This window comes from Aristolochia californica, unplaced genomic scaffold (assembly GCF_029961685.1).
Source record: "Aristolochia californica isolate CCGP_79_NKW_82.1479 unplaced genomic scaffold, dmAriCali1.0.hap1 SCAF_6, whole genome shotgun sequence".
NCBI lineage: Eukaryota > Viridiplantae > Streptophyta > Magnoliopsida > Piperales > Aristolochiaceae > Aristolochia > Aristolochia californica.
The window spans coordinates 5510396-5523215 of NW_027182257.1; positions in this window are offsets into that span (position 1 = coordinate 5510396).

Sequence of the window (12820 nt, forward strand, 5' to 3'; positions counted from 1 at the left end):
AAGGTTCTCCATCAGCAAGATACACCTTCCCATGATCTCTTGAAACATAGTTCTCCATGATCTCAAGGTGTGCAGTGGTCTAAAAAGAAGCTCCTGAAGTTAACACCCAAGAGTCAATAGGACTATTGACAGACAAGAGTAAAGCATCTTGTACCTCTTCAATCACCGCATTAGCACCATTGCTTTTCTTTTCATCCTTCTTCGACACTCTGCAATTCTTCTTTATGTGACCAGACTTGCCTCAATTCCAATATTCCACATTCCTTCCGAATTTGGACCTGCTTCTACCATTTCTTGACTTCCCTCTACTATTGTCCTTGTTGGAATTCTTCTTGAAGTTCCTACCCCTTGTATCGACATTTAGGGCAGAATTAGATGTCGACGATTCTCCGAAGTCCTTTCTATGAACTTCCTCCACGAGTATGGTATCCATCACATCATTAAAGACAATTTCCTGTTGCCTAAGAGTTACTAACCGCAGTCCTCATAGGCTCCCAACAATTTGGCAGAGATGCCAAAAGTATTAAAGCACGAACCTCATCACATAATTTAATTTGAACGGAGGTCAATTGATTGACGATCGTGCTAAACTCCTTCATATCTGATGCCACTGATGTATTTTCTTTCATCTTTAAATTGAAGAGTTTTTCATGAGATATGGAAGACTTATTATACATGTTGGACAAAATCATCATCATCCCCACTGTGGTTTTCTCTGACGCCACATTGTGAGCAACATTCTTTGACAATGTTAATGGGACTTCTCCTAACACTTGTCTATCGAGGAAATTCCACTCATCATCTTTCATACTTTTTGGTTTAATATCTAGAAGTGGTGCGTGCGGTTTTTTACTATACTAGATAATCTTCGATTTGCATCCTCCAGAATGCAAAATCCATACCATCGAAATTGTTGATCCCAAGTGCTGATCCTTCTCCGTTAGCCATTTCTCTTAATCACGAACCAAAACTCTAGTACCACTTGTAAGGAATTAGATGCCCTAATTCCAAACTAATGAGTGCAATAATAATAATCCCAAAAAAAGGAAAAACAAGCACGGAAAAAATCACAGCAAGATTTATACAGGTTTGCCTCAATGTGAGACTACATCCTGTCTTTTGCCGCTACAATAATCTATTATAAAGATGAAATAATTTACAAGAGAAATTGCACACACTTACAGGTATTTTTTCTCTAACCTCTCTAGGGGCATAACTTGTGATGCTTCTCAGATGATGAATAATACCCTAATAGCGGCGCCCCTAAATATAAAGATCGACCTGCATACCGACTCATCGTAAGGCATTAATTAGGCTCCGCAAGTTAATAGTGGAGCCATCTACTTTGGACTTGAGCATTTTCCTGAAGGATTTCCCTTAATCAGAAATATTTAGTTCACATGAGTGACTTTTTCAACTTGGAGGAGAAATTTTTTCCGAAGTTGGTAAAATTTTTCTAATCCAATATCAACTTAGAAGAAGCAAGGAGTTGGCATTTTCACCTCCTATGTGAAGAGGGTTGAGTTTTCTCTGAAGTGAGTGGGCTCTACTCACTCCTTGGCACACCATCTAATGGGTTGAGCCTATACATGGAAGAGTGTTGGCGGATAGATCTTGAGGATAGTCACTCTCAAAACATTCAAGATGCCATATATGAATTCTATAGACAACAAATTGGTAGTTTATATGGCATTCGCACCAACGATCTAAGCTTGTTGTTGAAGTTATGTATGGAGATCGTGACACATCTCCTCGACCCACCACTGAAGTATTTTGGATGTGGGCTTTGTCCTCCTAGGTGAAGGTAGACTATGGCTATTTCACCTTACATTGGATGATGGAAATAGCTAAAAATCTGAGGACCAATGGTTTGCCTTTCAGGCAAATCATCACATTAATCTTTGTGGACAAGGGAGCGGATCTCACCTTGAGCATACACAAGTGGTCCCAAAGAAAGTAATAATTGGTTATGTTAAAGTTGGAAAGTTAGGGTAAGGAGCCCCAAGCCATCTAGGGTAAAGAACCCCAAGAAGATTTTTTTTCGGGAAACGAAGCAAGCCTAGTACGAGAGGAAATCAAGCAATTTGCCTTCATCTAATGGAAGAGTGGCGAAGAATCTTCTAGTTCGAACTGTTGTCCTGACTGGAAAAAGGTGTGGCCGAATCAAAGAAACACAATAGAAAATTTTAGCATTTCAAGCTAGAATGGAAGATATTCTATACACCATCTTAGCTTGTTTGTCACCCGTGCTACCATCTCCACCGGAGGAGTAGAGCTCAAGGCTCCTTAAATTTTTGTCCTAGGCTTGACATCATTTAACTTTGTTTTGTTTTCATTTGTATACATGTTCCTGATGTCATTTTATATATGTATTAACATTTTGGAATCAATGAAAATCTCATTACTTTGTTTTATGTGCAATATTTTATTCTTTTTAACACATGAAAAAAGGGGGAGAGATAATATGCATTCCTTAAGGGGAGAGTAGAAAATGTGTACACATTCAAAAATTCTTAAATACATTACTCATAGCATGCAAAAAGTTGAGGGGTGGGGGTGATAAGTATTTACAACCTATGCATGTTTTAACACATGGAGAGATTTTTTTTGCACTTCACAAGTTAAGTTTTGTCATTATAAAAAAGGGGGAGATTGTAGACCTAGGTTGAATCATTCTCGGATATTGATGATAACAAAACTTAAGCTAAGTAAGCTAAAAAATTTACAAGTCATACCATTTTAGATGGATTCCCTTGAAGTGACCAAGTTACAAGGTCTAGGAGGAACAACCAACAAATCTAACGTAAGACCTCGAGCTTGAACTAAGATTCAGTCAAATTGAAGAAACTTTGTGGAGAAAAACAGAGAGTTGAAAGCCTAGAATTTAGGCAAATTAGAAAATTCTCAAGAACTCTAGTAATGTAAAGAGGCTAATCATTCAATTTCCAAACCTTAGGCATGGATTTGATTTTGAAGTTTAGGACATGCAAACTATTTCCAAAATCCTGTTTTCAAAAATCATACAAATGTTTTTCAACTCTTCATTCACTATTTTTTTCTTTAATTATGCAAAGCATTTAATTCCACACATTGCAAAACAACATGTATGATCAACCTATATAATGCTTAGCCGATCGTACATTAGTAGAAAACATAGAGGCCTGATACAACCTATGGGCATGATCAATCAACCAAAATGTTGACAGGCCAAGTTATAAAGTTAGATCAATCAAACCTATTAGGCATGATCTATCAACCAAAGTGTTGCTAGCTGAGGTTATAAAGCATAATCTATCAACTCATATTAAACATTATTGATCAACCTATGATCGATCAACCCATGATACATGCTAGATCACATGGCTAAAAATATAGCCATTAGAGGTTGATTGATTAAGCAATGAAAAGGCTTGTTTGATCAACCTCCTATGCAGCTTTTTGGATAACGCATTTAAATGACTAGTTGTGCCTAGAAACTTATAAATAGGGAATCCAACTCACCTCGTAGCAGTACTTAATGAGCATTTATTGGCAAAACCTACTCACTCAAAGATCATTTTCAAGTGCATTCTTCCAATTTTACCCATTGTTGGAAGATGGGCTCAAGCTCACAAGCTTAAGGCTAGAAGTCCACACATCAAAGTGGTGGCATATAGGTAAACATGATGTTTTTCATAAAGATGGTATAAAGATGTAAATACGTGTTTCTTTTATGTCTTGTCTTTTATCAAGTTGTAGCCCTAAGGGCATTGTAAAGCTATAAATAAAGGCATTGGCTAAGAGGTAGAGCATTGAGGCTCTCACCTCTTTTTCTAGAAACTCTTCCAACCTCCCTCATCCTTGATCGGTGCCATCTCTTATCCCCTTAATCCAAACTCTCTCCATCTACGTCCTTCTTCTTCTTCATTGATCTAAAGTCCTTCGCATGGGATCTTAAATTATACATGGTATCAAAGTAAGGAGTTCGGGATCCCTCTTGATGAAGTATTTATGAAACTTGTCCAAGATTTTTTTCATGAAAGAAGGTGTTCAACCATGTAGAGATATGTCAATTTTGGCCTTTATTTATATGCACTTTCTTTAATTTTTGAATTTTTGATTTCTAAATCAAGTCAAGATAATCTTCATACGAGAGGTTGGGAAGATTTCTCTCTTATGACTAAGATGATGTTATAATCTTGATCTTCTTGTAGCTAAATTACAAGCTTGATCAAGATTAGTTGCTGCTAGTGTCTTATCGAGAGTGATAAATTGATGATTTGATAATCAGTTGCCTTTATCAATTTTCTTTGAGATGGAATTTTAGCACATGTTATTGTAAATTCTCTCACTTGACATTGCTCATGAGATTTTTTTATGTTGGATGACCGTTATATGGTGAAAATTCCAGCACTTATATCTATTACTTTGCTGCTCTTAAACTTCAAAAATTGCCATTTTTTTTACATTGGAGTGTTCCCATGAGCTGAAAACAAATTTGTTTCCAAGAGTCTTGATTTGCCTCTATGTTTTCTCTAATTAGTTTGCTCTTGGTTTGTGTTAGAGTTTGGATTAAGACATAAGAGTTTGCATCTGTACTCTCCTCTTTGTTTGTCTATAAGAATATAAGAGGAATTGAGTGATGGCTGGATCTTGTTCTCACTTGACAAAAGCGCAAATTCCTTGATAATTTGGCACTTGCTCTCATGAAAAAATTTTATTCCCTCTATTGGTGGTAACTGATTTGGTCCACAGATTCTTCAAATTATATTGAGTAATTGTTATTTGCAGACGATCCTTGCAATTGACATCAACATTTGATTTGCCTCATCATGGAAAGTGGACATATAAGTAATAAGAGTGACATACTCCACATTACTACGATTCCACTAAGAGGCATTTTCAATTACCTTAGCTGGTCACAATCGGTAAGGGGGGTTCTCATTACTCATGACCTTCTCAGTCACGTTATCAAATTCATTCCTCCGATTGATGAATAAGATGTAACCTACCACAAGTGGGTTAAAAATGATAACATGGTTATTAGTTGGCTCATCAATAGGATGGTGAAGCATGTCGCTAACCATGTGGTCCACTTGGAAACATCCAAGAATATTTGGGACACATGTGCTAAGCTATACTCTAGTACTACCTCCTTACAGAAATTATTCGATGTCGTACAAAGTAAGCTGAATACTAAACAAAGAGATAACATTCATGAGTTTTTGACCAGGTTTTAGGGCCTTCTCCGAGAATAGAAAATAGCTCAGCCATACTCCATAGACATTGCAATTCAAGGAAGGCAACGAGAGGCCTTGGCAACAACTATTTGCTTAACAAATATCAAGCCTTACCTTGAGGTTGCTAAGATACAACTTTTTAGTTCCTTCGTTCTTCCATCCTTCGATGACATTAGTGTCATGTTGCTACAGATCCCTAATCCATCTCCTAATTCCCCCATTGATACTCCGTTTGCTATGTACTTTGGCAATAGGGGTACATCATCCTCATATCGAGGTCACGACAGAAATATGAGAGGGAGTTGCAATAGAGGTGATCGAACGGGTCCAACTCATTCCCGAACTGAGCCTCATCTTTGCACTTACTATGGTGGTTAGAGCCACCTTGTGGAAACATGTTGGAAACTTCATGGCAAGCCTGATGGGGCCACGACTAACCCAACTTCCATTAATGTTAAGAAACGAGAAGAAAAGCTGACTCCCACTTTGAGATTGTGACTCTCATTGCTGAAGACTGCAACATTTCAGAAGATGAAGTCTTTCATGGAGTCCTTTATTCATCCGTTACCTACTGCTACTACCACCATTGCATCAGGTATACATTCTTCCTCTTCATCCTCTTCCTCTTGGATCATCGATTCCTGGGCCTCCGAACATCTGTTAGGTAACAAATACATACTTCATTCATTATCTTCATGTCTTCCTCATAAATTTGTTACTATTGCTAATGGTACCCAAACCAAGGTACTTCCAAACAACCCACTTTTTACCTATTTTATAGGAAGTGGACCTAAAAATCATAGTTCAGTGTAAATGTTTTTATTGATTAATGATGTGTAATTGCTATAATTTCCTCCCCCCCCCCCCCATCCTATGTTTGGGCCTGAATTTGATACTCAACCTATTGCTTTAAGAAAGGAATGTTGTTCTTGTACTACTTCTCACCCTATCTCCAACTTTATGTCTCATCATTGCTTGTCTTCTGAGTGCTCTCAATTCCTTGCATCTCATTCCTCTACTTCCATCCATAGTCCTATCATGAGGCCCTGAAGCATCCAGGATGGAAGGCGGCTATGGATGAAGAAATGTACGCCTTATATGAGAATCAAACCTGGTCCTAAGCATCACTCTCAAAAGGAAAAAGATCGGTCAGTTCTAAATGGGTTTTTTCGGTGAAACATAACCCGTATGAGTCCATTGCTCGTCTTAAAACCCAACTCGTTGCTAAAGGCTACACTCAGTGCTATGGGATAGATTATGAGGAGACCTCTCCTATTGCAAAATTGAACTTGGTATGTATCATCTTATCTCTTGCTGCTAACTCATCCTAGCCCGTATATCAACTCGATGTGAGGAAATTTATATGGTTCAACCACCAGGTTATGTGGTTGAGGAGGAGTCAGTATGCCAGTTAAAACAAATCTTTATATGGGCTTAAACAGTCCCCTCGGGTTTGGTTTGATAAATTTAGCCAATTGCTTCTACGGTTTGGTTTTCATCGGTGCTCGGTTGATCATTCAATATATTTTAAAGATACTATCAAAGGAAAAATATTATTGGTTGGATATGTTGATGATATTATCTTAATTGGTGATGATGCTCATAGCATACAAGAAGTGAAGAATATGATATGTCAGGAATTCAAGACTAATGATCTGGGTTTGCTTAAGTATTTTTTGGGCATAGAAGTTCTTCAATCCAAACATGGGCTAATATTGTCTCAGCAAAAATATACCATGGACCTCCTCGAAGAAACAAGAATGAAGGGGTGCCGACCACTTGACACACCTATAGATACAAATGTAAAATTGCAAATATTAAAGACTTTGGGAAAACTAATCTATCTCACGGTAACTAGGCTAGACATATCATATGTTGTGTTGGAAGATAGGGCCTAAGCCCACACGACCAAGGAAGACTCATGTATCCAAGATATATAGAAGATGGGCTCAAGGCCCATAGATCAAGGAGAAGTCCCATAGGCCCACATACAATGATGGCATGATGGTAAATAAAGAGTCATCTCATAGAGATGACATTAATATAATTAAGTTAAGGTTCCATGGTTAAAACCCTAAACCCTAAACTCTAAGTTCAAGGGAATTATTGTAATACAATAGTTTCATTAATCTATAAATAGAGCTTTGATTTTTAGGACTCATAGTATGGTTTTTACAATTCCAAAAATCTTGTTTTTTCTTTTCTCATATTGATGTTTTTTTTTTCATAGTTGCTGGAACATTGTTGTTTGATTTTGTTACTAGTTTTCTCTTGCTGCCGAACATTACCCGTTGGAGAGATGGAATTCTTCTCCAATGTCAGCCTTCCAATCTCGGATTATCAAGTGTTTCCACTAAGTCCAAGACCCGAAAGTGGATTTACACAATCCAGATCTGGTTCAAATTCTATTTGCCAATGAGAAGAAGCTCTACGAAAGGATATTCGAAGACCTTGTCCGACCCAATCTTGAAGCCGATGATACATGCTTCATGGATACAGTGAAGGGCAAGGCAATACAAGTATTGAATCTTGTTGTAGCTATCAGTATTAGACGAAGGTCCCCCCGAAAATCCTTTCAAGATATTGGACCTCCTTACTATATTGCTCTCCTGCTCCATTCGAGATAAGGGAAGAAGAAGGCACTGTTGCGTTCGGAAATATTTTGTCGGTCAATTTCCGGAAGTTCTTTGCTAACAATATGCAGCTAGCTCCATTGCCAAAGTTCAGGTTCCAACGGCTATATGAGATTTCCGAAAGTCTGCCAAGTTTCCCGAGCACCAGCTATGCGCTCTGTTTGTTGCCGTTGCCGAAGAAGAAGAAGGCGACTACTGGCTACTTCTCGTAATCCCGAGCAAATCGTTCATCCATCCTTATCGTTGCTTAGCTTACCAGGAACCATGACACCTACCACAGTAGCAAGCCATTTTTGCTGCTCCATTAACAGAGGAAAGTTTCCTTCCTCTGCATTACCATATTAGGACATCACTTCAACAGCAACACTCTAGTCTCTACCGGTATTATCTCCGAGCTTAACTCCTGAGTTGATGGCTTCAAAAATATTTTGTTGGTCTGATTGTCACCTTGCCGATATTATTTTGGCTAGCCGTTGGCTATCCTCCCGAAGGTCTGTTGTTTCTCTCTGTTTGGCCGAGAGGAAGAAGAAGATGATGATGCTCCAGATTCAGGGGGTTAGTCAACAAAACGGAAATTTGAAGTTCATCTTCATCTCCAACATGAACTTCATGTAAGTCATCTACATGAACTTCATTTTCGCACTTGTGTTAGTGTTGACGACTTCATGTGCACTGGAAAACAGTTTCTAGTGTTAGTGCCTCAACATGAGAAAAACATAAAAAACAAGAAAATTCTTAAACCCTTACAGTATACTTAATTACAACATTATCCTTAAACCCCAAATTAGGTAAAACATGCATTATTACTACACGAATAAGTAATTTAATGTATAATTAAAATATATTAATACACTAATTAATTAAATTAGATATTACCATGGTTACCAAATATTATAAGGTTTAGAGTTTAAATAATAAATAAATAAATAACGTTATAAATAACAAAAACGAATGTAATAAGTTTAATTATTAATTTATTAATAACATATGATATATTTTAACCTAAAAAAATGATTTAACAAGAAAATTGATCTAATCATAACTTTAACACACTATATATTTGTATGTAATATTAATTAATAATATGTTTTCGTTAAATTTGAAACCATTGATTTTATTAAATAAAAATAAGTTAATTAAACCAAAAAGTTGTCATAACTCAGATTATTGAAAGGAAAAATGTTAAATTGCCAAATAAAGAATAATAATCAAAATTTTATTTTATTTTCTTTTCCCTGGGTTCCAAACATACCCTAAATAGCAAATATTAAACCATTTGAATATATACAAACTCCGAATGCCAAATAAAGAATGTATCCGCTAACTATACGTGCCATCTACAAAGGGTTTGCCTTTCAACTTTCAACTTCACTCCAGTGAAGGTGAATAAAATCCAGCAATTGAGCAACTATGTCTTTTCAATCCCTCCAGTGACCACCCAGAATTTAGTGATCCATATCAACTTGGTTCAGCTCCGGGAAAGCACCAGAGCTTTGCCTGTTGGCAACATTCTTCTCCAGCATTATCAGAATCATAACATGACTCCGAAACAGGTATAGCAACAGCTAACCAAGAGTACCAAACAGAAGACCAACAAGCAGCAAGAAGATCACCATATGAACTTTTGTCAACATTCTTTCTACTCCTATGGCACAACCATCTATTAAACTAGACATTAAATGACTTTGGCTTCAGGGCCTAAATTATTTCTTTAATTCTAAATGAACTCTGTAAAAAACAGCAGTGATTTTTCATTGATTAAAACAAAGCTGTAATCAAGTTTCTGCAGCATGCAAAAAGTGATACAAAATATGCTGGATTACAAAAATTGTAATGTATGTCAATATTTCCATTAATAATCTCATCATGCTTGGCAAGGCCAAAGTCTGTCTAAAACATCGATTATGAGTAAAACACCTGTCAGTATCTTGATTAAAACCAGGCTGCTTACATTCATGGTTGGTTGCAACATGGACCCAAGAATAAGAGTTGGAACGTCAAGTCTGTTCTTCTGTCCATACTCCAAAGCTTCACTTTTTGCTGTTGTTTTTGCAAGGCAATACTAGTTCTAGTAGCACACGAGTGTTCAGCTTAATCTTTTCCAAAGCTTATAGACAATACTTAGCCATTTATAGAACTGTCCATAAAACATGGTAAACAATGACATTCCACACCAATATAAAAAGCATAGTATCTACTAGATATCTACATTCCATGAAAGGAGCTCATCCTTATGATAGAAACTAATCCAGATTATAAACACTCTTTAACCATCCACTTGCATCAGAGAAACTAACCTCCAAACAGGGTCCACATTTGTCTATTGATTGTAAACAGAATCTTGAACCATCTACTCGCATAAGAGAAACTAACTTCCAAACAAGGTCGAAATTTGTCAATTGATCAACACTTTTCACAACAAAGCATGATGATAAGTAAAATTCCCAAAATTAAACACTATAAAGACGAAATTGAACCATAAATACCATAATTTTAACCCTAAATCCCCAAATTATGCACAAAAATTAAAATTAAATCAAATACATCTCTAAATTAATCGAAAAAAAATTAGGGTGTAGGCTTACCTTCTGAAATTTGGGGAAAATCGAAGCCGAAGGGTGAAATCGAAGCCGAATGGGGAAATCGACATCAAATCAAAGTAGAATAGAAGAAATCGATGCCAAAATGTCAAAAATCAAAGAAAATCGAAATCGAAATGGGAAAAATCGAACGAAATCGGGAGGTATTTTGAGGGAAAAGAGAGTAGCGACAGGGAGAAGGAAGTGGGAGGCTGAGATGGAGAAGAGATGGGAGCCGAGAGGGATAGGAGTGAGGGAGAATGGAGTGGGAGGCCGAAAGGGAGAGCGAGTGTGAGGGAGAGAGAGGGAGGCCGTGAGGACTTTCACAGCGAGAGGGAGAAGGGAAAGGGAGGCCGATAGAGAGAAGGGAGAAGCGAGAGGGAGTAGGGAGACCGGAGATGGCTGCAGAGAGAGTGAAGAAAATTTTTGAGGAGGAAGAAATGACGAGCGACGAAGGAGACTGAGACAGCGAGAGAGACCAAAAAAAAAAAAACGAAATGATGAGGGTTCGAATCGTGACGTCAGAGTCATGTGGATGAATGGCAAATATGGGCGAAAATCACATTCTGTCGCTTACGCGTTGGACATGATTTTTGAAGTCATGTACATGACTTGAAGTCCGACTCTCTACTAACGACCTCAGGAGATGAACTGAGTAATGTGGCTGAAGTTCATCTCTTGAGTCAAGTCTGACAACACCCCCACACCTCCCCCCCCCCCCCCCCCCCCTTCTAATTAATGTTTTCTAATTAATGTTTTCTAACTTAGGAAACATTAAATCCGGGTTGAGCGCCTGCTCCAACCCAGAAACCGCTGAGTTAACTCAGCGCCCGTTCCAGTCCAACCTAGACTGGACCGGACCGGGTCAACCTAGCAACCACTTACTGGTTCTACACCAGCCAGACCAACTCGAACAGAGTCAACTCAGGTCCGGGTCAATCTGACTTGGGCCACTTATTTTCTGCCTCGGTAAACATGTCTGGACCAAAGCTTATACATATTTCTGTAGTGACTCGGATATAATGGTCTACTATTTGATTCGGCGTGACTCGATAAATTTTTCTATAGCTGGATTATTATTTTGAAGAATTGATAAATTATTCATTGGTCAACATATTATTTGGTACCGATATTTGCATTGGATTATTTCATGGGTCAATTTTACAAGGATTATTTTGGTTCGTGTTATATGGGTTCAAGCCCATTTCAGCTGCTGCTATTGTGTCTCTTTAGATGAGACATTATTATTGAAGAAAAGGTGGCCTCATACCATTATTTATTTGTCCCAGTCAAAAATATCAAAAATATTTGCTATTGGGATTCCATGACGGAGGAACTTAATACCCCGTAAAAAATATCAAAAATATTTTGCAGTTGGGATTCCATGACGGAGGAACTTAATACCTCGTAAAAATATCAAATGTCAACGGTTGGAATTCCATGACGGAGGAACTTAATACCCGTCAAAATATCAAAAATATTTGTGGTTGGGATTCCATGACGGATGAACTTCATACCCCATCAAAAATATCAAATGTCAATGGTTGGAACTCCATGACGGAGGAACTTATTATTAAATTTATGTTACTTTCCCCCATTAATGTCATATATTAATCTACCACTTGGGAGTCGTTGTCCTGTGGAGGGACACGGTGGTGGAGGTGGACACTTCAGAGCAATGCCGATAGACACACTACTTACAGAAGACGGAGTGTGCCCTATATCCAGCATGAGTTAAGACAGGAGTATGGAGCAATGTCTTAGCAGGTAGGAGTAATTTACTCTCATTAATATTATGCCACCTGGGCCTCATGAACGAGAGCACCAGCATTAGGGGGAGTGTTGGAAGATGAAAGCATATTGGAAGATGTGCCATTTTATACAAAAAACTATTTTATACATCATTTGCAGTAAGTTGGGAGTTCGTGTTGTTCTCTCACCCCCAACTTGAGGGGGAGTATTGGAAGATAGGGCCCAAGCCCACACAACCAAGGAAGATCCACATATCCAAGTGTATTAGAAGATGGGTTCAAGCCCATAAGACCAAAGAAGACCTATGTATCCAAGAGATATAGAAGACGGGCTCAAGGCCCACATATCAAGGAGAAGGCCCATAGGCCCACATACAATGATAGCAGGATGGTAAATAAAGAGTCATCTCATAAAGATGACATTGATATAATTAAGTTAAAGTTTCAGGGTTAAAACCATAAACCTTAAACCCTAAGTTCAGGGGTATTACTGTAATACAATACTTTTAATAATATATAAATAGAGCTTCAGGGGGAGGGTTAGGACATCAAGTTCATAACCTCTTCTTCCTCTGGTTTTCTCCCAATGGGTGTCTCTCCCTTTTTCTCCATGAACTAAATCCATGGAGTCCTAAAAA